The following is a 26,526-nucleotide window of genomic DNA, read 5'->3' on the forward strand; positions in this document are numbered from 1 at the left end:
TTATTAAAAACAAGCAAACCAATAAACAAACTTAATTTTATTATTTGTGTGTGTGTGTGTGAGTGTGTTGTCTACGTATGTGTGTGGACCCAGAGATTGAAGACAGATGTCTTCCTCAGTTATTTTCCACCTTTTATTTTGTGTCAGGGTCTCTTGCTGGACCTGGCGCTCACTGATTCTGCTAGACTAGCTGGCCCATGAGTTTCAGGGATTGTCTTGTGCGTCCCTCCCTAGGAAATTACAGGTGCCTGCTGCCGTGACTTTTATTGGCTGTTGAGATAGGAATACTGCTCTTTATGTTTGTGAGACAGGCACGTTGTCGACTGAGCCATCTCTCCCACCCCCACTGCTTTTTTTTTTTTTAAGTAGAACATTAACTTAGTCATATTTCCACCAGACTTCTCCCACTTGCCTGGTGTGAATCAGATATTGATATCATGGGATTTCAAGGATATTGATGTGAATTAATAGGGTTCTACAAACACAGATTTGTAGAGGTACCTGTTTAGTATTGGATCTCTCTCTCTCTCTCTCTCTCTCTCTCTCTCTGTGTGTGTGTGTGTGTGTGTGTGTGTTGTAGGAAGGAAGCAGGGAATGCAATGAAAAACTTGGAAGAGCTGACTTTTTTGCTAATATCTTTTTATTTAATTTTTTTTAAAAAATTGTTGTTTATTTTGCCTGCATATATGTCGGTGTACTACTTGTGCACCGGGGAGGATGCCAAATGCCATGGGATTGAGGTTATAGATGGTTGTGGGCCACCATCACTACTTGGGAGTAGCTCTTTGTCCCTGTCTGGATGTTATCTGGGTGGATGGCAACACCAAGGGTGTCCCTGTTAGTGCCTGTTGCCAGCTTCTTGTTTGTGCTCTGTTATAGCATTTGGGTGGGCAGGTGGAATGGGCTGAGCTAGTTACATGCTTTATCAACTAAGTGACTTCCAGTTTTTGTCAGGAGGACCCTGGATCCTGCTTCTTCCAAGTGAGGCATCTCACCTACTTCTTCTATTCTAGAAACCTTAAAAAAAAATCACATCGTGTTGGTTCAGGACAACAAATCTCTATTACATATGCTATTACAAAGACCCCCAAAGGATATAAGAGATGCGCAGCTCCTATTGCACAACATTTCAAAGACTCATCTTATGGTTTTTCCCACTGAGTTGAAAAGGGAGCGGGATGAAACTCAAGATCAATATTTGCAGAAAAGGAGCCAAGGATGCCCTTAATGGACTAAGAAAATGAGGTCTCTCAGGATCAGCCCTGCTGTTCCCCAGGCTTATTCCCCAGGGACTTCTCCTGGGTGTGCCTGTAACCTTGCAGATTAGCATGAGATAAGTGGGAGGAACTCCAGTTCTTACTTAGATGACTCTTACAGTTCTTGTAGTATTTAATGACAAAAATAGTAAACATCAATGCAAGTCTTACAGCACACCAGACATTCGTATAAATATGATGTACATTTTTACCTATTTAGTTCTGCTTGATTGTAGGTATGATTATCTTAAAGTCATTGTAGTCTCTCACCTATCAAGAGTTATCTGTGTATCTGTGTTAGAATGTTTTTTTCATTATTTATATATTAATTATCTGTGTACCTATGGATCTATCTACTTATCTAAGTATCTAACTGTGATGATTAAAACTGGTTGTAAAGTTGACAAGATCTAGGCCAGTGGTTTCAACATTCCTAATGCTTCAACATTTTAGTGGACTTTCATACAGTTCCTCATGTTGTGGTGACCCCAACCATAAAATTAATTTGCTACTACTTTATAACTGTAATTTTGCGACTGTTATGAATTGTGATGTAAATATCTGTGTTTTCGGATGGTCTTAGGCAACCCTTGTGAAACGGTTATTCAACCCCCCACCAAAGGGGTTGTGACCCTCAGGTTGAGAACCACTGATCTAGAAAATAAGCCTTTGGGAATGCCTTGAAGGATTACCTCAGTTAGGTTGACTGAGGTGGCAAGACCCATCCTAACTAACCATGAGTGGCATCATTCAATGGGCTGGGGTCCTGGACTGAATGAAAAGTAGAAAAGGAGCTGAGCACCAGCATTCATCACCTCCTGCTTCCTGACTGTGGACTCAGTTTTCTGCTACACATGCCACTATACCTTCCCTATCATGGTGGGCTTCTTTTCAAACTGTAAGGCAAAAGAAGCCCTTTCTTCTTTAAGTTGCTTTGGTAAGGTACTTTGTTGAAGCAATGAGAGAAATCTATCTGTCTGTCTATCTATCATCTATTTATCTGTCTACCTATCATGTATCTATCTATCATCTATCTATATTGTCTGTCTCTCTATTTATCTATCTGTCTGTCTGTCTATCTGTCTATCTATCACTTTACTGAATGAAACATCCATCAGTAGTGAATCATGAGTATGCCTGCCTCTCTGCATTAGTCTGGGGATTCAAAGGGTCATTCATTTATTCATACATTTATTATTTATTGTTGGGCATTAAGGATACAAAGATTAAGGAAAATGAGACTCCTTGCCTTTGAGGGGCTTCCAATGCAGGGTGGCAACAGTAAACTGGTCACTCTGTTACAGAGAGCAAACTAAACACTCTGGTCAGGCAAACACAGGGGCTGGTGGTTGTAGGGGTGATGCAGGCATGGTTTGGGAGTAGCAGGAACCTGGGGTCAGGGAGAACAGGATCAAGCTGAGTCTTGGAGGGCACTCTGAGTAGACAAAGCAAGTGTGGAGACCCAGGGTCATTTGCAACTGGGGAACTTTTAATAATTTCAAGCAATTCTTCATTAGTCTTAGAGTATGAGTTGGGTTGTGGCAGGTGAGGTTGATGGATGAGAAATGATGACAGTGGTTAACGCTGTGGTGATCATTTATTATTGTTATAAGCACGGAGAACTCTATGTCTATTTCCTCCTCTTTTTCCTTCCTAGCTGCTCTACATGAGATATAGTTGGTGTTTAGTATCTGTACTTGAAGAATCAAGAAACTGAGGCTCACTCAGCTTAATCAGCTTTTCTAACACTACTTCTCCACTAAGTGAGTGGGGAAGTTGCATATTTTGGTAAGCATTCTGGATCTGGTTTTTATCCTGAAGGCTGAAGAGCCTACTGTGTGTGGTGTAACAAAATTCAACCTTGTTTCAACTTGAGGGTAATGAATGAGAATGGGCAGAACACAGGGGCACAGTTAGTCTACTGTGCCCACTCAGAAGAAGCCAGCAGAATATCTGAAGGGATCAGAGACAGGCAGGATACAGAAAGGAAGAAATGTGAGGGATTCTGGGAACATGACTGTGTTTATCCTTGGCATTGTCTTCATTTCAGCGCTGTGGGTGGTGAGGGGGAAGATCTGTATCTGGCTGGCATGATTTCTGTATGTCTAACTTGAAGTTCAGGTGTGGTGAGGGGAGAGTCTGAATGGAAGATTCGGATGTGTTTAAGGACCCAGTGTATTATTCAAGAGGAGAAGGGGGCAGTTACAGGAGCCCAGAATGTGTGTGTGTGGTGGCGGGAGGGGCGGGGGGAAGAAGGGAAAGAGAGAGCAAGCACACAGGGGCTACATTCTGTCTTTGGATGGGGGGTTAGATAGAACTGGCCAGACAGAACAGGGGTACAGGAAGGGGTTGTTGGGAATGACTAGGGTGAAGAGAAAACAATATGGTGATCTGGAGGTTGTCTCCAGGCCATGGCTCTCTTTGGTTTGGCTCACAATTTTAAACATGAACAACAATAGTTTACAATGTTTAAAAATATTGTAAAAATAAAATTTGTGAGTGTTCCTGGCAAATTGGATGATGTAGCCTCCTGAGACACATGGGCGAGAAGCATCAGTGAGCTAGAGAGAGCTCAGCGTTTTGGTTGGGCTAGTACACTTTTGTTTCAGATAGTGGCCAGGGATCCTCCTACTCTCACTTTGGGCATCTGTCTAGTCCCTGAAGGTATTTAATTTGTGGCCTTAGATTTAAAACTTGAGCAGAGGAGGTAGAATTTCCTAGGGACTTATACATGTTATAAGAGAAGTGAGAGGAACAGTTAAAAATGGTGTTAGTGGTAGGGAATGGCAGAGCCTAGGGATTTCCAGAATGGCAAATGCCAATGCCCTGTGAACCACATGTAGATGGGGAAGCATCTTTGGGGTTTGGCTCCTTGGAGATGCCCTTAGCAAAAACATGTGTGCAGTGGTAGAAGAGGAGTGAAGGATGAGTGTACAAAACAACTTTTGAGAGTTGTGTGGTGGACCAAGGGGCATAATTTAGTGATAAAGTGTTTGCTGAGGAAGCATGAAAACACGAGTTTGAACCCTAGAATCCACGTATAAAAAGATGTGCATGGTATACACTTCTAATTCCAGCATTGGGGATGTGGAGATGGATAATGAATGAAGAAGATATCCAAGATTAATCTCTGGCCATATAAAAAATAAATATATATACATATATACATGTACATATGTACACATACATGTGTATGTGTACACACACATACCCATACATTTATGCACACATGTACATATACACATTCATATACAAATATATATATATACACACACACATACACACACATGTACACACACAGCCACACTGCTGTGTTGCAGTGAGGCATTCATGGATGTTTTAGTGTGTGGGGGTGTGTGTGTTTTATATCTGAAGGATTGAGAACATCTTCATCAAGACGTATGTGATTGATGTCACTTAGTACTTTATTTGTGCTTGATTTACATCTTTTGAGGGGGTTACGGTAGTACAGGGGACTGAAGCCAAGTCTTCAGTGCATGCTAGGCTAGCACTCCTCCACTGAGACACACCCTCAGCCCTTGACTACATTTTAAAAGTTTTATTATTTAATCACTTTACAGCCTGATTTCAGCCTCTTTTCTCCTCTCCTCCCAGTCCCACCTTCATGCCCCTTTCCCCTCATTACCTCCTCTTCTTCCTCTCAAAGAAGGGGAGACCCCCAAGGGATACGAATCCCCAAGGGGTACCTCAAGTTGCAGCAGGACTAAGTACATCCTCTCCCACTGGGGCCTGACAAAGCAGCTCAGCTAGGGGAAAGGGATCCAGATGTAGGCAACAGAACCTTTACTACATTTTATGAGAAAGTAGAGGAGTCCAGTCTGAGCAAGCATTAGTGGATTATTCCAAAAGTGGCTGTTGCTATTAAAACAAAACCTGACCGGAGACAGAATGGGCAAGGTGCTCTTTTGTATCTGTGATGCTGGTTCTTCTGTGTCAGATCTTTCCATGGCATCACTATCTTACTGCAGTGAGCCTTGAAATGCTGTTTTACATTTCCATCATCTCTGGGTCATATGGTGCCCTAGCCACATGGTGGTTTACTACCAGCGCCATGGATCCAAGTGCTGCTCATTTCCATTTATCATGTACCAGGTAGATTCTGTGCAATGATTTTATCAACCAGTTCCACCCCTACTACAAAATGCCCTGTGTGTTTTTATTGGTTTTATTCCCTATTACTCATTTTTCATTTACTTGTTTATATTTGTTTTACAATACACTTGATTCAGTGATGTGTGTGTGTGTGTGTATGTTACAGCTGAGTTCTTTTTGATTAAGGGAAAAAGTGTTTTCCATCTGCAGTACCTGATAGATAGGCGCTTTTTTTTTTTTTTAGTTGAAGTTTTGACCATAATTTCAAAAGCACATTGGCGGTGATTCTTTTTCCTTCTCTCTCGTTTAACGTAATGGGCAAGAGGACTTGAAAAAGAGAATGTGAAAAGTGCAAGTTAATCAAAAGTTTGTCAATTGATTCAGCAAATAATTTTTAAGAACCTATTATGTGTCAGATGAGGTTTTAGGCACTTGTAGTATTGTGGTTTATACAGCAGAGTGAGAATTCTAAAGAAATAGAGTTTCTAAGTATATGTGTGTGTGTATTAATTTTGTTTCATTATGTTTTGATTTATTTCGTGTGCATGCATAAGTGTTTGTCACATGTGTGACACAAGCCCACACATATGGGCATGGCTTGTGTGTGGAGGTCAGAGGACAACTTATGAGAAATTCTTCCACCATGTGGGATCCAGGGATCAAACTCAAGTTTTTAGGTTTGGCAGCAGCCACCTCTACCTATAGAGCCCTCTAGCCATCCTTCTTCCTAAGTATATTTTAGGGAGTGACAAATACTAACGATTAAAAATAAGTCAAGGAAAGAATCAATTTTAGGAGATAGTGATGTCTTATTTTTTTCATTATTTATTTAACTTGAAAACAAACTATTTTTTGTGCGTGTATGTCTGCTTTACCTGCCTGTGTTGTGTGTTTGTGCATTATTTTTGTGGCTGGTGCCCAAGGACCCAGAAGGGGACACTAGAGTCCCTGGAACTGGAGTTACATAAAAATGATTGTGAGCTATTGTGTGGGTGCTGGGAATTGAACCTGGGTCCTCTAGAAAAAAAGCTAGTGCTCATAAGGTCTGTTATATTTCTCCAGTCTCAGGTACTGACATTTTAGACCAGATAAGCAGAGGAAGGTCTCCTCAAGGTCACATCATCGAACTACTGACTGAAGAAAGTAAGAAAGCAAGCCTGGGGGCTGGAGAGATGACTCAGAGATTAAGAGCACTGGCTGTTCCTCCTAAGGTCCTGAGTTCAATTCCCAGGAACCACAAGGTGGCTCACAACCATCTATAATGAGATCTGGAGCCATCTTCTGGTGTGCAGGTGTACATGCAGGCAGAATACTGTATACTTAATAAATATATAAATACACCTTTAAAAAGCTATTGAAAGAAAGTAAGCCTGGACTGCACCTGTGACTAGAGCCTTCTGAGAATAGATCATCTAGGCCCTGAGGCACACAGCTCACTGGCAGGAATAAGCATGATCAGGAGGAGCCTTGTGGGTAAGAGCTTGAGCTGCTGAACAAGAACAGCAGAGGAAACTTTGACTGACTCCAAGATGGAAGCCGCTAGATGGTGACAGAATAGCAATAACACATGACTTACTAGAGGAATTCACAACCTCTTTTTTTTTTTTTTTTTTTTTTGGTGCCAAAGGCCCTTGTGGCCATCATAGAGGCAATGCACCATTTTTCAGAATAGTATTTTTCTTCTTTTCTTATATATTGCAACTTCAGTTCCCCTCCTCCAAGTCTCCCCACTCCTGCAGATCCACCCTCTTCCCTCAGAGAAGAACAGGGTCATCAACCAAACACATAACATAACATTGTGCCACAACAAGCTACAGTAAGACCAGGCACATACCATCACATCAAGGCTGGACAAGGCAACCTAGTGAAGGGAAAAGGGTCCCACAAGTAGGGAAAAGATTTAGAAACACTCCCTGCTCCTAATATCAGAATAGTGTTGTTACAATACAAAACAGAATGCAAAACAGAAAAGCCACAGGATATAAAGGACTCCTACTGTACTGAAATGTATTTATCAAAATACTAAGACCAAATTGTGATTGAGAAATATAGGTGTTCCTTTATTTAATCATTAAAGAAGACATAGGAGTAGGTATGTAATTACTGCAAACTCAAAGTAACTGTTAAGTCTAAGTGACATTTTGTGAAACCTGCAAGGACTCCTGCGGGGCCTGGAGATTATACAGGCCTTTTTTATGTTGCAGAAGCCATGTTGTTACTATTACCCCAAGCCTGCATTAATGCAAGGAACCACTCAGTTTCAGTTGGAGTTATTAAGAGTCAAGTTATAACCCTTCTAAGATTCTTCTGCAATCTCCTGTGCTGCCTTTTGTGGAGAGAGGGGCCTATGAAAAGAGGATGAGTGACTGAAAGTAGCTCATGTTTCTGTTCTTGCTTGCATTTTTTGATGGCTCTCCTAGATTTTGCTGTTGGCCATCTTAGAGCCCAGGAATTCTTGGGGACTGAGGTGCCCAAGGGAACCTTCTATTCTAGACATCCAAAGAACAGTACTGATGCCTGGAGATTTTTGCATTTCTGACTGGTTTCTGATTGATAGAAATTGCTGGGGGTTTGGAGTATGGGCTGCTTGTTCCAGGGCAGACTGTAGGGCTGCAGGTAACCCAGTTCTCTTTCCCTGGGGACATCCCTCATCCTAGCTCTGGAAAGGGGTGACCTGTACAGGTGCAGTTCTTTGGACATCTTAAGAGGAAAGAATGTGTCAGTGTCTTGAATTCCTAGGCTCCATCTTGGCTGAACTCATGCTTACCAGCTCTTTTCCTGTTTCCTTATTTGACATAAGCTTCCACCACTTGGAATTGCATTCCATCCTCTGTTCTTTGCCTGATCACACCTGCTGTGCCCCTCAAGGTTTGGCTCTGATGCTCCTCCCCACATACATCTCTCCTCCTATTGCAGAGACTATGACTCCTCTGAACTGACTTGGCACCCACTTTCTGTGGCAGTTTCTTGGTTACCTGTTTGCTCTGTTATATACTCCTATGAGCTCTGAGGGCAAACTTCACATTGCTTTTTTCTTTCTGTTTTCCCAGGTAGCCCTTGGGTAAAGCAGCTTTCAGTGAATTAAAGCAGCTCACAATCCAACTCAGGACACAGAGGCACCCCAGCTGAAGATTCTACCACCGGCAAGCCTGTAAGTTCCCCACAGGAACTTATTATTCCTCTCCTGTCTGTCTCTCTTTTCCTTCCTGATCAAACTACTGACCCAGGCTGCTTGTGCACTTTTATATTTCCATGTTGGTGTAACTGTTTCCTAAGTATTTTATAATACTTAACACACTTCAAGAAATTTATACAACATTGACAAATGTGAAGTCAAGAGCAAGACTTGTGCCAGATTTTATCATCCAGAAAAAAAAAATGCACACATCATTTTGGTGTATGTTATTACAGATTTTTTTTTTCAGTCTATGATCAATTCAGGCATATTTTGCAAAGCAGGAGCAGGCCATACAGTGTATTATAATTGTCTTACTTTTCTGACTCGACCTGTTCTTCTATTGTATTAGCGGTTAGGAGAACGACTTTAAAGCATTGCTTGAGTAGAAATCATGGTGCCATCATAGAGTAGTTGTTGAATGTTGGCCTGGGTTTGTAGCTCAGTTGGTAGAGTCCTTTCCCAGCAAGCGTAGGCTCTGGGCTCAATCCCCAAGCAGGCATTAAGCCTGATATTGTGGTACATGTCCATAATTAATGTCAGCACTCTAGTGCAGGCCAGGAGATGGAATTTGGAAGCTACACAGTGAGTCTGGGTCAGCCTTGGCCTATGTGAGACCTTTTTTTAGTAGTCATTGACTCAGGAGAGTTTGTAACTTTTTGTTCAGTAGTTTCCCCATCTGTAAAATGAATGCAAAACCCCATTACTCGTAGGGCTGTGTGTCTTTTTGCATACATACCTGTACTACCAGTCTTTGGGAGGCTAAGGTAGGAATATCACAAGTTCAAGGCCAGACTAGAATTCATAGTGGGAGTTAGACACTGAACTCAAAACCAAGACAGTGACATCATTAATAATCCCAAACATGGAAGACCACAGAGCAGACTCACCAGATTCCAGAGTTTACTCGGCTTCTTTCTATGAGTTTAACTGTTGTCAAGGATTCTACACCATGGCTATCTCCAGGAGATGTAGGGCTTCCCCCTGCATGGACATTTAAGTGGCTTTTGGCATGAACTTATGACTAATTAATGATGCATTAGCCATCTTCCTCCATGCATCTTTAACACTTTTGTGATTTATTTTCCTCAGGATACCATTGGAAATGTGAAAGGTGAGCCTTCTGGCTGCTATGTCCTCAAGAAAAGCCTTCCCAGAACCAGTTCACACTCTGCTTTTCCATCTGTGTTAAATTGTGTTCCCCTGCACCCTGCAAAGCTGCCAGCTTGTCCTTCCTCTCTCCATCAGTGCTTCAGCACCGCGGGTTGTCATTCATATCAGGGAAAGGGAGAGAGATAAGGCTAGGATTAGGCTGTGCAAGATCTCAGGCCCCCAATTGGGCTAATTTACCTTCCTGCCTGCAGTGGGAACCTTTTTCCTCAGCCATAAGGCAAGGTTGATTAAATCAAGCTAGTATAGTTCTTTCCTGGGGCCAGAGGAAAGGGTGAAAGTTTTCTGGACCACACAGAGTGACTTAAGAGCCCTGTTAATACTGAGGGGTGACTGACTAGGGTCAGTGGTTGTGTGCTGTTCTTATCTATGTGAGGCATACCTCCCCAGGCAGCTTCTGGCCTGTTTGCCTCTGCTTTCGTGTCATAGATTGTCTTGGGGACGTGACTCAGCTGTGTGCCTGCTGCACTCTTCTCCCACAGGGGAGGTTGTCTGGAGACACAGAAGGGGAGGAGAAGAAGGTGGTGTTTAGTTACGAATGCCCCAGGCCTAAGGGATTGCTGGGATGCTCTCACATACACTCATTTGAGATACTCAAGAGGGAAACAGAGCTTACACTGATCTCTCAGGTATCATTTAGAGACTTCGCTTTAGAAAGCACTAGCCAGGCTTCTCATTGAAAAACAGAACGTCTATAAATTTATTTTTAATCCTTGAATATATTATAACCAGAGAAGCTTTCATTTTCCTTCTGGGGATGATTGAAATTTAAAAACAAATCATGTGAATTCAAGGATTTTTCATATTAAGGTACTTGTTGGAATTTGATAACTTGGAGGAGAATATAGTTCAGGAATACCGGTGGCAGTCCACTGTCAGCACCGACTGGAAGATGATTCTTCTGATGGCTTTGGATTATCAGATTTAAATATCACTACAACTTTTCTAGCACAGTAAATCCAATTATGAAAGCCTGATTGTGATATTTTAATATTATTGGAGCAAAACACTGGATGAAAATTCTCATTAGTTAAGCAAGAGACAGGCGGGATAGAATTTCACCTTCCATTATTATTCCTATAATTTTATTACCCTCAGGCTTTATTAAAAATTGGTGTGCGATCGATGAGTAGTGGCAAGGCCACGAAACTGACACGGCTTTGCGGTTTTTTTTTTTTTTTTTCAAGACATTCACTGAATTTCTACAAGGTGAGAGCTTTGCCTAGGCGTGGGCATGTTCAGCAGGAGCGGTCTCACTGCAGAAAGCAGGCTATATATTTGAAGCCATGTGAATACACACGCATGGAATGACTTCCTAGGAAATGGAAGGCAGACTCTCACAGAGAAAAAAAAATCACTATCCTTATACTCACATCACATCAAACATACTTTGAGAGCTAATAGGTCAGACTCACATTGTGCATGTGTATGTGTGTTCATCTGTGTGCGTTCACGGGTGTGCACGTGTGTACATGGCGCTGTGTGTGTATGCATGTGCACATGTATGACTACACAGTAAAGGTAGCAGTCAATGTTAGATGCTATCCCTGACCATTCTCCACTTTGTTTTTTGAGATTGGGTCTCTCGCTGAACCTGGTGCTCACCTGCTTGTCTAGGCTTGGCTGGACTGTGACCTTCAGGAATTTTCCTATTTCTGTCTCTCCATGGCTGGTCTCAGGTCCTCATGCTTGTGTGGCAAGTGCTTTGCCCACTAAGGTACCATCTGGCCAGCCCCTAAAGTTGCTTTTATCTTTCCTCATTATTGTTGTTTTTGTTATTTGGTTTTTTTGAGATAGGGTTACTCTGTGTATCCTTGGTTGTCCTGGACTCACTTTGTCGACCAGGCTAGCCTCGAACTCACAGTGATCTGCCTGCTCCTGCCTTCCTGAGTGTTGGGATTAAACATGTGCACCACCGCACCTGACTACATCTTTCCTTATTTTTAAAGTTTTTTCTGGACTGGCATCAGGGCATGACTTGCCATGACTGATTCTAAAGGAATAAGTGTTGGAGGACAACCTCTGGTTCTTGCCCACAGGAAAGGAAAGCATTATTGCATGCCCAGTTGCAAACAAGGTCTTGAATGTTTACTTCGTTTATAGAGCTCTTGTCTTGACTGGAGATCATTTTGCTTCCTAAGTAGAATACTTGACAGGGTCTGGAGACGTTGAAAAGAATGCCTTATTGGGCTGTGTGTGTGTGTGTGTGTGTGTGTGTGTGTGTACATACACTTTTCATGGTGTGCTTGTGGTGGTCAGAGGACAACTTATGGAAATTGGTTCTCTCCTCCTTGTGTAGTTCCCAGGGCTTGAACTTAGATCACTGGCCTTGATGACAAACAGCTTTAGCTATTGAGATAGCTTGCCAGCTCTGTAGAGATTTCTGATTGTCATAACCATGTTATTTAGTATGTGGGGGCCTATACTGCTAAACCTCTTACAGTCTGTGGGAGTACTCCCACAAGAGATAACCATCCTGCACTATAGTAGTGGAGTATGGGTGCTGAGGCCCCAGGTGAGGTCCAGTGCACAGTGAGGGAAGCTTCCATACCTCTCAATAGTATGAGTGCCCATTTCCACTGGCACACCACATGACACTAAAGGAGGACCCCAGACGACTGGCAGAGCCTCAGAATGGGCCTGGAACAGGGCAGTGGCTGCTTTCCAAGCCTGCATGGATGTTCCCTTGGGTGCTGGCAGGCCTGGCACCTCCTTATAGTGAGCGAGGTATGGTTGGCTATCCAGAGCTGGTGTCAATTCCCCATTGGTCCAAAGGCTGTGTAAAAATGCTTGCTGCTGCTCTATAAAAGATATACACCTGATGCCAGTCTGTTTTCTGGGCTGGTGGGTCTGTCTTCCTCATCCCTTCCTGGATATCAGTTACCACAGTGGTGCTGCTAAGATGGAGACATCTACTGTGGGAATTTGTGAGGCCAAGCTGTCTCCAGGAAAGTTGTCTGGGTCAGGAGTCTTCTTATAGGTTCAACTTTCCAGGGTCCTTATCACAGACGAAGGCCAGCTGTGCAACTTAAGAAACTTATTTTCTGGCATCAAAAAAACTAATCAAACTCTGATGGGAGTTTTATGTCAACTTGCCATAAAGCAGAGTCATCTGAGAAGAAGGAACCTCAATTGATAACATTCCTTTATAAGATACAGCTGCAAGGCATTTTCTTTATTTGTGATTGATGTGGGAGGCCCCAGCCTATTGTGGGTGGGGCCATCCCTGGGCTGGTGGTCCTGGGGTCTATAAGAAATCAGGCTGAACAAGTCAAGATGAGCAAGCCAGGAAGCAGCATCCCTCTATGGGCTCTGCACCAATTCCTGCCTCCAGGTTCCTGCCATGTTTGATTTCATGTCCTGACTTCCTTCAGTGATGGATGTGGAAGTATTAGCCAAATAAACCCTTTACTCTTTAAGTCGCTTTGATCGTGGTGTTTCATTGCAGCAATAGAAGCCCTAATTAAAATACTGACTTACATAAAAATTCATAGGAAACTGTACACAAGCTTCTTGCCCCTTTTCTAAGTTCTACACATTGATAGATATCAAGAACAGAGTGTGTGTTGGCCGAGCAGTTCATGTGTTACCTGTTGGCAAGATTCATACTCTCTAGACACCAGGAAGTGCCTCTTGGAGCCCAGAGTCAGTGCAAAGGAGGTGTTAGGCTGCTTAAGGATACAGACCTTCTGAGGATTTGACTCTGGCTTCCAGATTCTGTACCTTTGGGAGTCAGAGTGGGCTGACTCCAAGATAAGGTGATTTCATTTGCATTTCCAGTTCTAGGATAGGTTCTCACAGCCGTTTTGCCCTACCCAGGTTCCCCCTCTGCTTCTGCCTCTGGCCAACCCCCTTTCTTTATCTCTACTGCTTTTTTCCCCCCTCTAATTCACCGTTTAATTTTATAGGCTTGGGAGAGGAATTGGCTTGAACAAAATGTGTGAAGCTACACTGTATGACAGGGATAGTTACTGTGAAGATTGATCATGGTGGCTTTCTCCGGCTAGCGGGTGGCACTGGCATGCCGGTGTGATAACACTTCAGAAGAATGTGGCACAATGATGGGACATATAGAATTGTGTGTGGGTACAGAGGGCACTGGCCAGTCTGGCAATGTTAAGGGGTATTTTCTTTGCTTTACCAAGCACAATTTCACAGTTTTTAGAGATCACCCCATACCTATGGTGATGGCCTAGGGAGGCTGTGGTCACTCCTCTGTACTGTTTGTAATCCGTTTCCTTTTCCATAGCTTCTGTATGTCAGGTGTCTAGGTGATGGAGGAGTCCACTACGGCACGGCACTTACACTCTTCACCTTTCCCCCTCAATAATGGAGGTGGTCACTGTGGATATTTTTGAATGCTGTAGGAAAAATAGCCAGACTGGAGGAAACGACAAAAGATAATTCAGTTGTCGTGAATAGGAGTTCTGCAGAAGGAAGCAGGCCTTTCAGGGAGCTTGATGGGTTTTTGCCAGGATTGGCCCGAATCACAAAGTGAGAAACCTTTTCAGTGCTAAACCACTACCTAAGATCCCTTTGAGTAGATCAACTCTGACCACCGTAGTAGGTACATGTAGAAACAAGCATTGTTGGGTGAGGTTGTTAAAGAGGGCGGGGAGAGCACTTTGGATGGCCACACTTCCTTTCCCTCTGTCTGAAGCTTTGGGTTCTGTCTTGCCCACTTCTTTCAATTCTTCCTCAGCCTTTCCTGATGATAACTAGAAGAGCCTTGATTTCCACAGTGACTAGCAGGCAGACCTTCTTGAACCTTGGTTCTGGAACTTCTTGAGTGTAGAACTGTAGGCAGATAGCCTCTTTGGGTTGGAATGTCCCAGCTCTAAAATGAGAATAATACTTGGCATATGCAGTGGTCGAAGCTTGAGGAGATATTTGTAAAAGTTTCACAAATGTACCAAGGATGGTGTGGGGGGTGGGCTCAGAAAATACTAGCTATCGATTTTTGTTGTGTTCAGTTAGAACACAATTGATCAAATCTAAGGGTTAGGGCATGAGTGTGAGTTTGTGTGTGTTCACGAACACATCTGCACACGTGCATGCACACGGAAGCCAGAAGAACACTTAGGGTATTATTTAGAGAAATGCATTCCACTTCCTTTGAGGCAGAGTCTCTTACTGCCTAGGAGCGTGTTTATTAGGAAAGACTGGTTTACCATTGGTGTACAAGGATCTTCCTGTCTCAGCCTGCAGGGATTAGAAAGGTGTGACACTACAGCCAGCCTTTTTACATGGTCTCTGGGGATCAAACTCAGGTCCTCAGGCTTTTGATGCAAGTGCTTTACCGATTGAGCCATCTCCCTAGTTCCCAGCATTTGGTAGTGGTCAAGGGGACAGAAAATCTAGTAAGGCACACAAATTCTGAGTTTCAGTGTTGGGGAGGAAGCTGTTTGTCATTTATGCATGACATATCCACTGAAGGCCTCCCTGGGTACAGGTTTCTAAGGAAAGGATACGCTTGGCTAACCTCTCTGTGTGTCTCTGGTCCAGCCCTCACCATTCTGTGCTGAGCCCAAGCAAGGAACTTCTAGCCAAGAGTTCAAGTGTTCTTTGCTTTTTTTTTTTTTTTTTTTTCTATTGGTAATGAATACAGTGATACCAAAGCTGCTCAGGGTTAATTAACTATCTCCCAGGCAGGTTAACTTAAACTTTCTCTCTTTTAAAACTTTCTTTTATTTATTTTTATGGATATGAGTTATTTGTCTTCACACACACCAGAAGAGGGAAATGGATCCCATTACAGATGATTGTGAACCACCACGTGGTTTCTGGGAATTGAACTCAGGAGCTCTGGAAGACCAGTCAGTACTCTCAACTGCTGAACCATCTCTGCAGCCCCCTACTTTCTCTTAAACTTTGCTGTAGTTTGAAAAGTGTCTGGGGGAAGAATAGGCACAGTAGCATTTTTGCCTTTGTCTGGGAGGCAGATGTCTAAGGTGCTGCTGGGAGGCAGTGAAAAGGAGGAGAGAGAGGAAAAAGGTGAGGCTGAGGGGATGGAGGAGGATACAGGGGCCTTTAACTTCTGAAATCCAGCTATTCATCCTTATAAAGACATTTTTCTGCTTTTCTACCAAGAGTTCTACATAGGAAGCTCAGTTTGGATGGAGCTGCATTTCACTTCTGGATCATTCCCACCACCCAGATCTGTTAGAAGTGGATATGTACCCCCGAGGAGTATCAGGGTGTGCTCTGTCCCTGCTGGGACCAACTTGTAAACTATGTTCCTCCCAGGCTCAGCCTGCACTGCCCCCAGGATATTGTTCGGACATGTTTGTTTTTCCATGTTTGCTTGGTTTAGGACCCATGAGCTCTTGGGGTATTGGAGAAGCTGCTGTATGCCATGTGAGATCCCAGGTCACAGAAGGTCCTCAGCCATGCTGAATGTTTGTTTAATGACTGATGTAGCCACAGACACTCCTTAAGTATCTCTGGCTCAACATCAATAGTTTCTTCTTCTCTATGACTACCCCATCCTCCTTTTGGGCTACATGTTGATTGGAAAACATGAAAAACATCGATGGTAGATGTTTTAATGCCAGCATTGACCTATGGAAATACATCAATATGAGGCAAGATTACTTGGTTGGGATTTTTTAAATTTTTGCTTTCTTTAACTTGTTCAGGAAGAGAGACCCCCTCCAGTCTATGTTAGAACATACTCATGTTTGTGGATGACTTTACGTTAAGGGCTGAAATCATCTCTGATCTGTAACATACAGCAATGTACAATAAAGAGGAATTGAGCTTGGCCAGCCTTTGAAATCTATTGATTTCAAATTGTAGCAGTGGAAATCAATTCTATTAGAGCAGTAAAGCCTATAAATTTGCCTCTGAAACAGATTAAAGTATATTCACTTAGAAGCATATAAGCATATCCTCAATAGAATGGCTAGGTGAATAACTTATAAGCAGCTGTGAGGAAGTGAGTGAAGTAGCAACTCTGGTGCCCAGTTTATCAGCTTAAACATCAGTGCCCAGATGTTTCATGGCCCAAGACAGATGTGATGCTCCAGATGTTCCACTGAGGTGAAGTTCTAGGAGTCCTTAATCCTATCCATGAGTTCAGGTGGAGCCAGGGTTCCGTAGAGTGAAAAGACCAGTTTCTACATGAAGGTGCCATGGGGCTTGAAGGTTGTGTCAGTTAAAAAAGATGCCCAGAGCACTGAGTTGGTGATGGAAACCTTGGTTTTGTTTCTACCCTATAGTGACAACTTGGCTGGTGCTTTCCTCTGCAGGTGAACTTGACATTACAGCGTCTGCTTTGACTTGCACAACCAGGGGACCACATTCTTCTCCAAGTCACTAAATGCCGGTGTGTATTCTGTACTCCAGCAAGAGAAGAAGGGAGGAGCTTCTTGGATGACAATGGATGTTGCACTGTGCAGGATGAGGGCAGAGTGTGTGACATCACCACCACGAGGGTAAGAGCTGTCTTTCTGTGTCAGTTTCTTCGACGGTCATTGTGGTCAGAGGGAGAGGAAAGTATTTTACAGTGTAGTGATAAAGAGGAAAGCCACAGATGGTGATTTTGGGGGAAGTTCTTCTGACTGTAAAATCTGATAGGCAGATGAAGCAAAAGGATTATAGGTCTGGAAGGGTTAGATCAGAGTCACACCACAAGCTGGCTATAGAAAGTTCTAAGGTGGGGCTGGAGTTATAGCTCCAGATGCTTATATCCCGTGCTTGAAGCTCTGGGTTTGATCCCCAGCATGGCATAAAAATCAGGCCTGATAGTACAGTCCTGTACTCCCAGAACTTGAGACCAGAGGCTAGAAGATAAGAAGTTCAGTTATCCCTGAGTGCTTAGTGAGTCAGGGGCTGGTCTGGGCTATATGAGGTCCTGTCTCAGTGTCTTAAAACAGAAAAAAATAAGCAAGTTTTGCAGTTCAGACTTGAAGGAGCCACACTACTCCTCTTGCAGTAAGAGTCTTTTTATGTCTAGCTTAATGTAGATGCCTCAGAACTGGAATCAGCAGGAGACTGGCTCAGGTTGCTATGTACCCAGAAGCACATTTCAGTGGAGTCATATCATGTTTTAAGTCCGATGGGTCAGCTCAGATGCCCTACATACAAACCAGAGTTTCATTCCTCCATGAACACTGATAAGTCTATCCTTTAATTCCCCAAAGCACTGAGGTGAAGTCTCTCCTTTCTGAACTGTGGAAAATACATTACAATCCCCAATCATTCCTCTATTTGCTGGACTTTACTGATTGGCCATTGAATTTGTCATGTCCGATCTGGATCTTTATGCTGCTGTTTTTTATTTTTCTCCAGAAATGGCAATAGCTTCTGTTAATTCTGTCAGATAAAAATCAGTGTCTTTTACCAGACAAGGACCAGTAGTCATCAAAAGAAGCTATACCAGTAGAGAGGATAGATGAATGTTAAGGACAAACTAGACATTTGACGTTTGTGCAGAGTAAGGATCAGGTATAGAACATGTAACACGACTTTGTGACAAATGCTGATATGAAGTATGCGCAAAGGGCTATTGAAGAAGGTGAGCAGAGAGGAGAGTTCAGGAGGAGGGAGCTATCAACTTGACCCAGTACATTCACAATCTTCAGAACTCCTTCCTCTGGGTGCCAGAACTACTGTTATACACATCTATATAAGCACCCCTCCATGCAACATGGCTCAGGTAGAGAAGTGAGTCTCCCTCATCTGCAGGATCTAGGCGATGATGCATGTATGTATGTATGTAAAAAATACACTTGTGGGTACACAAGGAGAAAAGAGAAGAAGAAAGGCTAAATATTAGACGGTGAGGATGGACTACGGTTACGGCTTCTGAAAGAGTATATTAAGTTACCTGTTTTTCTAGTACTGACTCCGTTATGGAGTTTTTGGTTTCTAGTGACGGGTAAGAGTGTAAACATATATTTGACACTGAAAGGGTAAAATTTAACATGAAGCTCCACAGCTTCCTCTTTCAGTCCTTATTCTAATTGGGTAGAAGTTTCATTGAGTTGTGTAGATTTGAGTCTGATTAATTTTGGTGTGTGATGTTTTTAACTTGTTTCCAAGTTGCTTCTACAATACAACTTACAAAATTAAAAAAAAGAAACACGCAACAATACAAAACAGAAAACTCAGGTGGACAAGTGCTGGATAACTACAGAGGATTAGAAGCACTTCTTAGGTTCAAGCCTACACCTCCCTCATTGAAAATCCATCATCTGTGATACTCAGCCTTTTTATAAATAGGACAACCTTCTGGTTATTTGGCTTACAAAGCCTGAGCACACACTGCTTGAGGTGAACTGCGTACAGAAATCCCTGGGGTTCAAGATAGGCGAAGTTAGCTACAGTAGTGACTGAAACAGACACTCAAATCCAGAAGGCTTTCTGAAGTGACCTGTGCTGTACACGCTGTCTCTGAGTACTCACAAACACAAAGGAGGAGCAAGAACATCTGATACACACAATTGTACTAGGCTGAGGGAGAACGAGTAGAGAAGGAGATGGGGCCAGAGAGGGGAAAGGCAATTATTGTACAACCTTTTAATAAAGGTTTTATGTTTCCAATTTTTTTTATACTTGTTATTTGACCCTCAAGGCAGGTGTGCTACTGTTAGGGTCTTTCTACTCAAGGTCCTGTAGCTGAGAAGAGACAATCTAAAGTCAGGTCTTCTGTACCTTTTCCCCTGTTGTTTGACTGCCCTAGCTCAGCAGGAATGAGGGCATTTTGTTGACTACTTTTCTTGTGACTGCAATAAAATATCCGACAAAAACAACGTAAAGAAAGAAATGTTTATTTTGGCACATGGCTTGAGGGTAAGGTCTATCTTGGTGGGGATGGCATGGTGACAGAGGTGTGAAATGTCTCGTCATAGTGTGCCAGCTGTTAGGAAGCCTGAAGAGGTCCGATAAATCCTGGTGCTTCGCCATCTTGCTTCATTTTATGCAGTCTAGAACTTTAGTCTATAGAATGGGACCACCCACATTGTGGGGTGTATCTTCCGACCTCAATGAAACCAATCTAGAAATTTCTCTATGGCTACTCTCAGAGGCTTCTCTTCAGTGATTCTACATTCTGTCAAATTGGCAGTGGATATTAAACAGCACAGGACCACAGTCAGTGGGCTTTCTTTGTTTAGTTCAGTGAAGGAGACCATCATTTATTGTGTTATATTTCTCAATTGCTTACTAGTATCCAGGTACAGTGTCAATTGCAGGGCATAAAAAGCTTAAACAATAGCATAAATAAAACCACTTACCACAGTGGGATGCCTCAAAACTGCGTTCAGTAAAATTTTCTTAAAATTTTGTTGCATGTGGCCTGGCTGGGTTTGACCTTGCAGTCCCAAGTGCTGGGATTACAGATGAGAACTTCTGTGCCTGGCTTTTTAAATTAGTATTAATGGAAAATTTTAACATTTACAAAAGTAAAACAATACATTAAATTCCCATGTAGTCTCTGCCCAATTGCAACATGATTAGCAGGTGGCCAATTTGTATGGTCATTATTATTGTCTTCCCCATCTAGTTTTAGAAATCAATCCCAAATGTTATATAATATTATCTATAAATATTTTAGTGTATATTTCCAATTAGAATATCATGAGGACATTGGAAAGTTAAGTCTTTTATAATATCACACATCTAATTGGTATTTGATGCCCCTGTTAGTGTAATACAGATATAATGTACATGCAAAAACAATGCAAATAGATGTATAATGAAATAATATGCATTTGATTTGTTAGAATCAAGAGCCATATACAACCCTATGGCTTGTGTTTTATTTTCTATTTTCTGTGTCTCATAACGATCTATGCCATTTTTTCTGTGGGTTCCTGTAGTCTCAGTTTTGCTGCTAGCATTCCTTTTTGATATCATTGAACATGTTCTTCTGAAATCTCTCATTTTATTTTAATTAACAGTTAGATCTACAAAAGGCTCAATCAAATTTAGATCTGTGGATTGTTTTGATGCTTCTTTCAGGACATGTTTTGCCTCGTGTCTCTTTTGTTACATTGGGCATTACCAAGGAGACAGATGATAGAATTCATTCCCCACTGATTTGTTATATGGAAGCCACTGATGACCATTGTCCAGCTCTTCACATTTTTAAAAATTGAAGTAGAATTACATCACTTTGCCCCTCCCTTTCCTCCATGTAGCCCCCCCCAACTGCCCTCCCTTGAGTTCCTCCCATGTTCTCCCTGCCACCCTCAAGTTGATAGCCCCTTTTTCTTTGATTATTGTTACATACATACATACATGTATAAGCACACACATATGTGAATATGTATGTTTATATACACATTAAATGGTAGATTATATATATATATTTTGTTTTTAATTTATTGTTAAATGTATTATAATTTATTATTCACTTTGTATCCCAGCTCTAGCCCCCTCCTAATCCCACCTTCCCTTCTTCTTTTCCTCCTGTGCCTCTTCCCCAAGTCCACTGATAGGGGAGGTCCTCCTCCCCTTCCTTCTGACCCTATCCTAACACGTCTTGTCAGGACTCGCTGCATTGTCTTCCTCTGTGGCCTGGTAAGGCTGCTCCCCCATCAGGGGGAGTGATCAAAGATACAGCCACTGAGTTCATGCCAGAAACAGCCCCTGTTCCCTTTACTAGGGAACCCACTTGGACACTGAGCTACCATAGTCTACATTTGTGCAGGGGTTCTAGGTTATTTCCATACATTGTCCTTGTTGGGAGTATCAGTCTCAGAAAAGACCCCTGTGCCCAGATATTTTGGTTCTGTTGGTCTCCTTGTGGAGCTCTAAAGGGTAGATTTTAAAGGGTATTTATCTTTCCATATAAAACCTTCTACTTCTATTTTTATTGTTGGTGTGTACGTGGTTTCAAGGCTTACCACTCTGCAGTCTGTACTCTGGACAATCAATAATGTTGTCATCCCTGGGAGAGGATAATTCTTCTCCTAGCTGTCATTAGTTGCCTGTAGCTCTTTGTGTAGAGGAAGGATCTCATAAAAATTTCCCATTTCTGTGTTAACATGTCCATTGTTTTCACCATATAAGAAAGATTCTATAAGAAAGCAGGCTGAGCAAGCCACGGGGAGCAAGCCAGTAAGCAGCACCCCTTCTTGCCATTGCATCAGCTCTTGTCTTCATGTTCCTACTCTGCTGGAGTTCTTGCCCTCACTACTTTGGGACATGAACTATTATATGCACATGTAAGTGAAATAAACCCTTTTCTCCCCATGTTGCTTTTGCTCATGTATTTCATCACATTAATATAACCCTAAGTTTGCATCTGGATTCATAGGTACAATGGTCTTTAGTTTCTTTCTCAGGTCTGTTTGTAGTTTTGGTAAGAATGGAGTACTGGCGTTGTAGAATGTGGAAGGGCATCTTCCTTTTCATGGTTTTGGAAAGGTTTGTGAAGGATCCATGCTAAGGAGACCTGGGATTCACCAGAGGAACAGTTGAAGCCTGACTTGCAGGGAGTTTTTAAGTTGCAAATTAAGTATCTTATAAATTCATTAAGCTTCTCTTTCTCATCTTCAGTCATTTGTGAGTTGTATATTTCTAGCAATTTGACTGCTTCATCTAAGTTATAGTTTATCTAGTGTGCAGGCATAAATCTGTTCACAGGGAGCTCTTAAAATTCTTCCCACTTCTGTGGCAGCCTATTCCACTGCTTATTTTCCTAACTGGGCTCAATGTGGCTGAAGATTGATCAGCTTTATTGATTTAAAAAAAATGTCCACTTTCAGCCTTCCTTCTGAATTTTCTGAATCCCTGTTCTTATTTTCTGTTCCATTCATTTCAAGTGTAATAATCATTTTCTTATTTGAGCTGATTTTGGCCTTAACTTTTCTCTTTTTCTACACTTTTGAGGGAGAGAGTCCTTAATTTAAGATCTTTTTTCTTTGACTACAGGTATATAAATCTGTTTTTTTTCTCAAAGTCACTTTTTCAAAATGATTTACTTACTTATATTTTATGTGCATTAGTCTTTTGCCTGCATGTATGTCTGTGTGAGGGTGTCAGATCCCCTGGCACTGGAGTTACCAACAGTTTTTAGCTGCCATGTGCGTGGTGGGAATCAAACCTGGGTCTTCTGGAAGAGCAGCCAGTGCTTTTCATGGCTGAGCCATCTTTCCAGCATCTCCTGGTCACTGTTGTATAGCGCCCTATAAGTTTGAAGTTTTGCTTTTGTTTATTGCAATTAAAAAAAAAATTTCTGTGAGTCCTTGAGGAGTGTCTTTTAGTTTCCACACTGAAAAATTATTCCCAGATTTTCTTTTGTTAACTGATGTATGATTTTATTCCATTGTGGTTAGTGTACTTTACTATTTCAATTTTTTTTCCCTGTAATTTGGATCTTGAATATCTCCAAAGATCCCTTAGATAGAGGCTGGGTCCTCTGTTATGTCATTACTGAGAGGTCATGTAATTTTTAGGAAGTAAGACAGTGGTCGGAAGTTAGTGCACTGGGGATGTGCCACTAATGAAGATATTAAACCCCTCCCCTTGTATTTATTTGCTTTGCTCCATGATTACCTTGAGGTTGGCCCACATAATTACACAATGTTTTGCTGTCTGTCTTTCCATAGGCCCAAGACAACAGGGCCAAGTGAGGATGCACTGAAATGTTTGAAATGGTGAGCCAGGAGGCAAACCTTTTCTCTTTCTGAGTTCTTTACTTCAAGTAATTTGTCAATGCGAAGATAGATTGTTAGTTCACTTTACAATCTGTTCAGGCTGTTTGATGACTGAGCCCTTTTTTGTCTGTACTAGAGATGTTTTGTGTCCACTGGAAAGAAAGAGAGAGAGAGAGCTCCTAACTGGAGTGCTTAGTCTTTGTCAGGTCTTGTGGGTTTATAATGATGTTTGTATCTTCTTTATTTCCCTACGGATATTTGTGTAATTGTTCCATATGTTATCTAAGGTGGGATATTGAAATTCCAATGATTTCTCCCTCTAGTTGTGCCATTATTTTTACAACATGTATTTTTTTTGGCTCTATTGCTAAGTATGTTTATAGTACTTATGCCTTATTTTAATGGATTGGCATTTTTATTAGTAGAAATGTTCTTTGACTCTGGAAACAATTTTTATCTTAAATTTTATTTGGTGTGACATTCAATATAGTCACACCAACTCCTTTTCAGTTATTTTCAACTTTTAAAATCTCAGCTTACTTTTAAATGTAAATAATTACTTTCTATTATGCCATTTAATTATTTTCTCTGCTGTGTTTTCAAATTATTGGAATATTTTTATAAAGAAAAATTTTTCTCATTAACTCTCGTGTTATTTTTCTAAAGTATAATTCGCACGGGAAGGCAGGCTAAATATTTGATTTTTTTTTCTTTACTTTCACAGAATAATGAGTTTTGGAGACTTAAACAGTCTCCAAAAGTAGCCTAAGTATTGCTTTATTTAAAAAAAATTATTACTGTGGGGGCTGAGGAAATTATCAATAAAAGGCATGTTTTGCAAACAGAAGGACCTGAGTTCAATCCCTAGAACCTATTTCAAAGTCAGATGTAGCCACTTTGGGTTGAAAGAGCCTTTCACAAGGGTCACATATGACCATCAGAAAACACCGATATTTGTGTTACAGTTCATAACAATAGCAAAGTTACAGTTATGAAGTAGCAACAAAAATAATTTTTTGATTGGGGGTCACCAAAACATGAGAAACTTTATTAAAGAATCACAGCTTTAGCAAGGCTGAGACCCACTGAACTAGCTGCTTCAAGTTCTTGTCAGGGTGGGTGACTTCCCTGAAACTGTTAGCTAAAAGAAAGCTGTACTCCCCCCCCCCCAAAAAAAAAAAAAGCAAAAAACAAAAACCAGATGCAGTGGTGTGTGTTTGTAATCCCAGCACTGACCAGGTAGACACAGACAGATACTTGGGGCTTCTGGCCTGCCAGCCTAGTGAATCTGTGAGTTCTAGGAACTAGTGGCAGGCCCTGTCTCACTAAACAAGGTGGGAATGACAGCAAGGTTGTCTTTTGCCTTTCACACTCTCGTGCACAGATATAGCTGCAGACACAGAAAACAGTCACACACACACAGAGGCAGAGAAATTATTGCTAGGAATTTAAGAATTTCATCATATCTGATATACAATCTACTGAAGTTTTTTTTTTTTTTTTTTTTTTTTTTTTTTTTTTTTTTATGAATTTTATCATATCTGTTATACAATCTACTGAAGTTTTTTTTTTTTTTTTTTTTTTTTTCTTCCTTTTCTCGTTGAGACATACTTCTCAGCGGTGGAAGTCTGGTTAGTTTTCTTTGAATCTTTTTTACTTTCCCTTGTCTTTGACAGCCTCCTTGTTTTCTGGTATAGAAGGCTCCTCTGTGAATTTCTGTCCCAGAGTGGGAATTGGTTAATGATCCAAGGTCTTGTTCTTTTAGGGAAGAACTATCTTTGCTTGTTTCAGTCTTCCTAAATTAGGATACTTCTAAGTTGTATCTATCTAGATGGGCTCTTTAAAATTGACAGAGGCAGCTATATGTACAAGAATTTGCGTGGTGTCCTTGGGGTCAGCACCTGTGCAGAAGTGAGGAAAGGAGGCTTCAGCAAAGAGAGGTGTTGGACTTTGATGCTATGTAAGCACAGCCCTCACTTGGCTGGAGCAGAGCTCGGGGCTGGATGGACCACCTTTATATAAGATGCTGGATTATGGCAGACCTTTTAGAGACAGGTCATTGGCTATGTTTCTGACCTTGGAAAAAGCAGCTGTCTTTTGACTGAAGGTGATTCCCAAGTGGGCACTGAGTACTCTTGGCTGTTAGTACATTGAAGAGGGGTGAGAATGAGTCACTTTTAAGGAGAGAGATGAATGGCCAAGTAACATCCATCATATGGTCATCTGTTTCAGGCTGGTTTTTGTTTGCTTGTTTTGTTTCTGTTGTTGTTTTGTTTGTTTGTTTGTTTTGTTTTGGTAGACAGAGCTAAGAAATAAGACTTTCCATGAGGAAAAAAAAATGTATGTTTATGCTGTTATTTCCAATTCAAATTCAGGATCATTGAGCTTTTATTCAATTTCTTTGCTTCTTACATTTATGCTTCTTTTATTTTGTGACTAAAATCTTGAGGAGTTTAATGATATTAACACAATATTTCCTTTGCTTGATCCTATGTGTTTATAAAAATTTAAAAACAAGTGTATAGGGCTGAAGAGATAATCAGTAGTTAAGAACACTGGCTGCTCTTCCAGAAGACTCGGGTTCAATGCCCAGCACCCACAGAACTCTAGTTCCAAGAATCTCCTGCTGGGAGCACCAGGCATGCACCTGGTACACAGGCATGATACACACATACAACAATAATAAAATAATTTTTAAAAACAATAAGTACATAACTGTGATAGCTAAAAATATTTCAATATTTTTACTTATTTTTGTTCTAGGCTAAATATTTGTAGGCTGTATAGTCAGTTTATTGAGGAAATTATCCATATGAGGTTAAATTACAAGGTTGATACAGTAATGTTTCATTTTTATGAAATGTCTGTTTCATTTTAATTTAATTTTGTTTCATAGTTAGGCAACATTAGTGTGGTTCCTGAGTTCACTTTCTGACATTGTCCTCTATAGATATTTGTTTGTTTATATAACTTTGTTTCCTTTTTATATTATAAGCATATGTAAATACACACATGAATTAATTAATTAATTGTATGTGCGTGATGTGTGTGGGGTCAGAGGACTCTCTTACAGTGTGTGTCCTGAGGATCAAAATCAGGTTGTAAGGGTTGGTGGCAGGTGGCTTCCTTGGCTGAACCATCTCTTAGAAGGTTCATCTTCCTTCTTAGAAAAATTGCTGCATATTAGTGATACTTTTCTATGCTT

General features: G+C 41.4%; 1 protein-coding gene across 6 annotated transcripts in view; it reads left to right on the forward strand.

The window, feature by feature from the left end:
* The window catches only part of Kcns3 (potassium voltage-gated channel modifier subfamily S member 3), an 81,224-nt gene that overhangs the window by 39,791 nt on the left and 14,907 nt on the right, over positions 1-26,526 (forward strand). For all 6 annotated transcript variants that reach the window (XM_055619177.1, XM_055619172.1, XM_055619184.1 and 3 more), the window contains 2 exons: positions 8,420-8,520; positions 16,965-17,150. The gene's annotated coding sequence lies outside the window, so the exon portion shown is untranslated. The remainder of the gene's footprint in view (positions 1-8,419; positions 8,521-16,964; positions 17,151-26,526) is intronic.

Source organism: Psammomys obesus, unplaced genomic scaffold, assembly GCF_907164565.1.
Source record: "Psammomys obesus unplaced genomic scaffold, mPsaObe1.curated_primary_1811, whole genome shotgun sequence".
Taxonomy (NCBI): domain Eukaryota; kingdom Metazoa; phylum Chordata; class Mammalia; order Rodentia; family Muridae; genus Psammomys; species Psammomys obesus.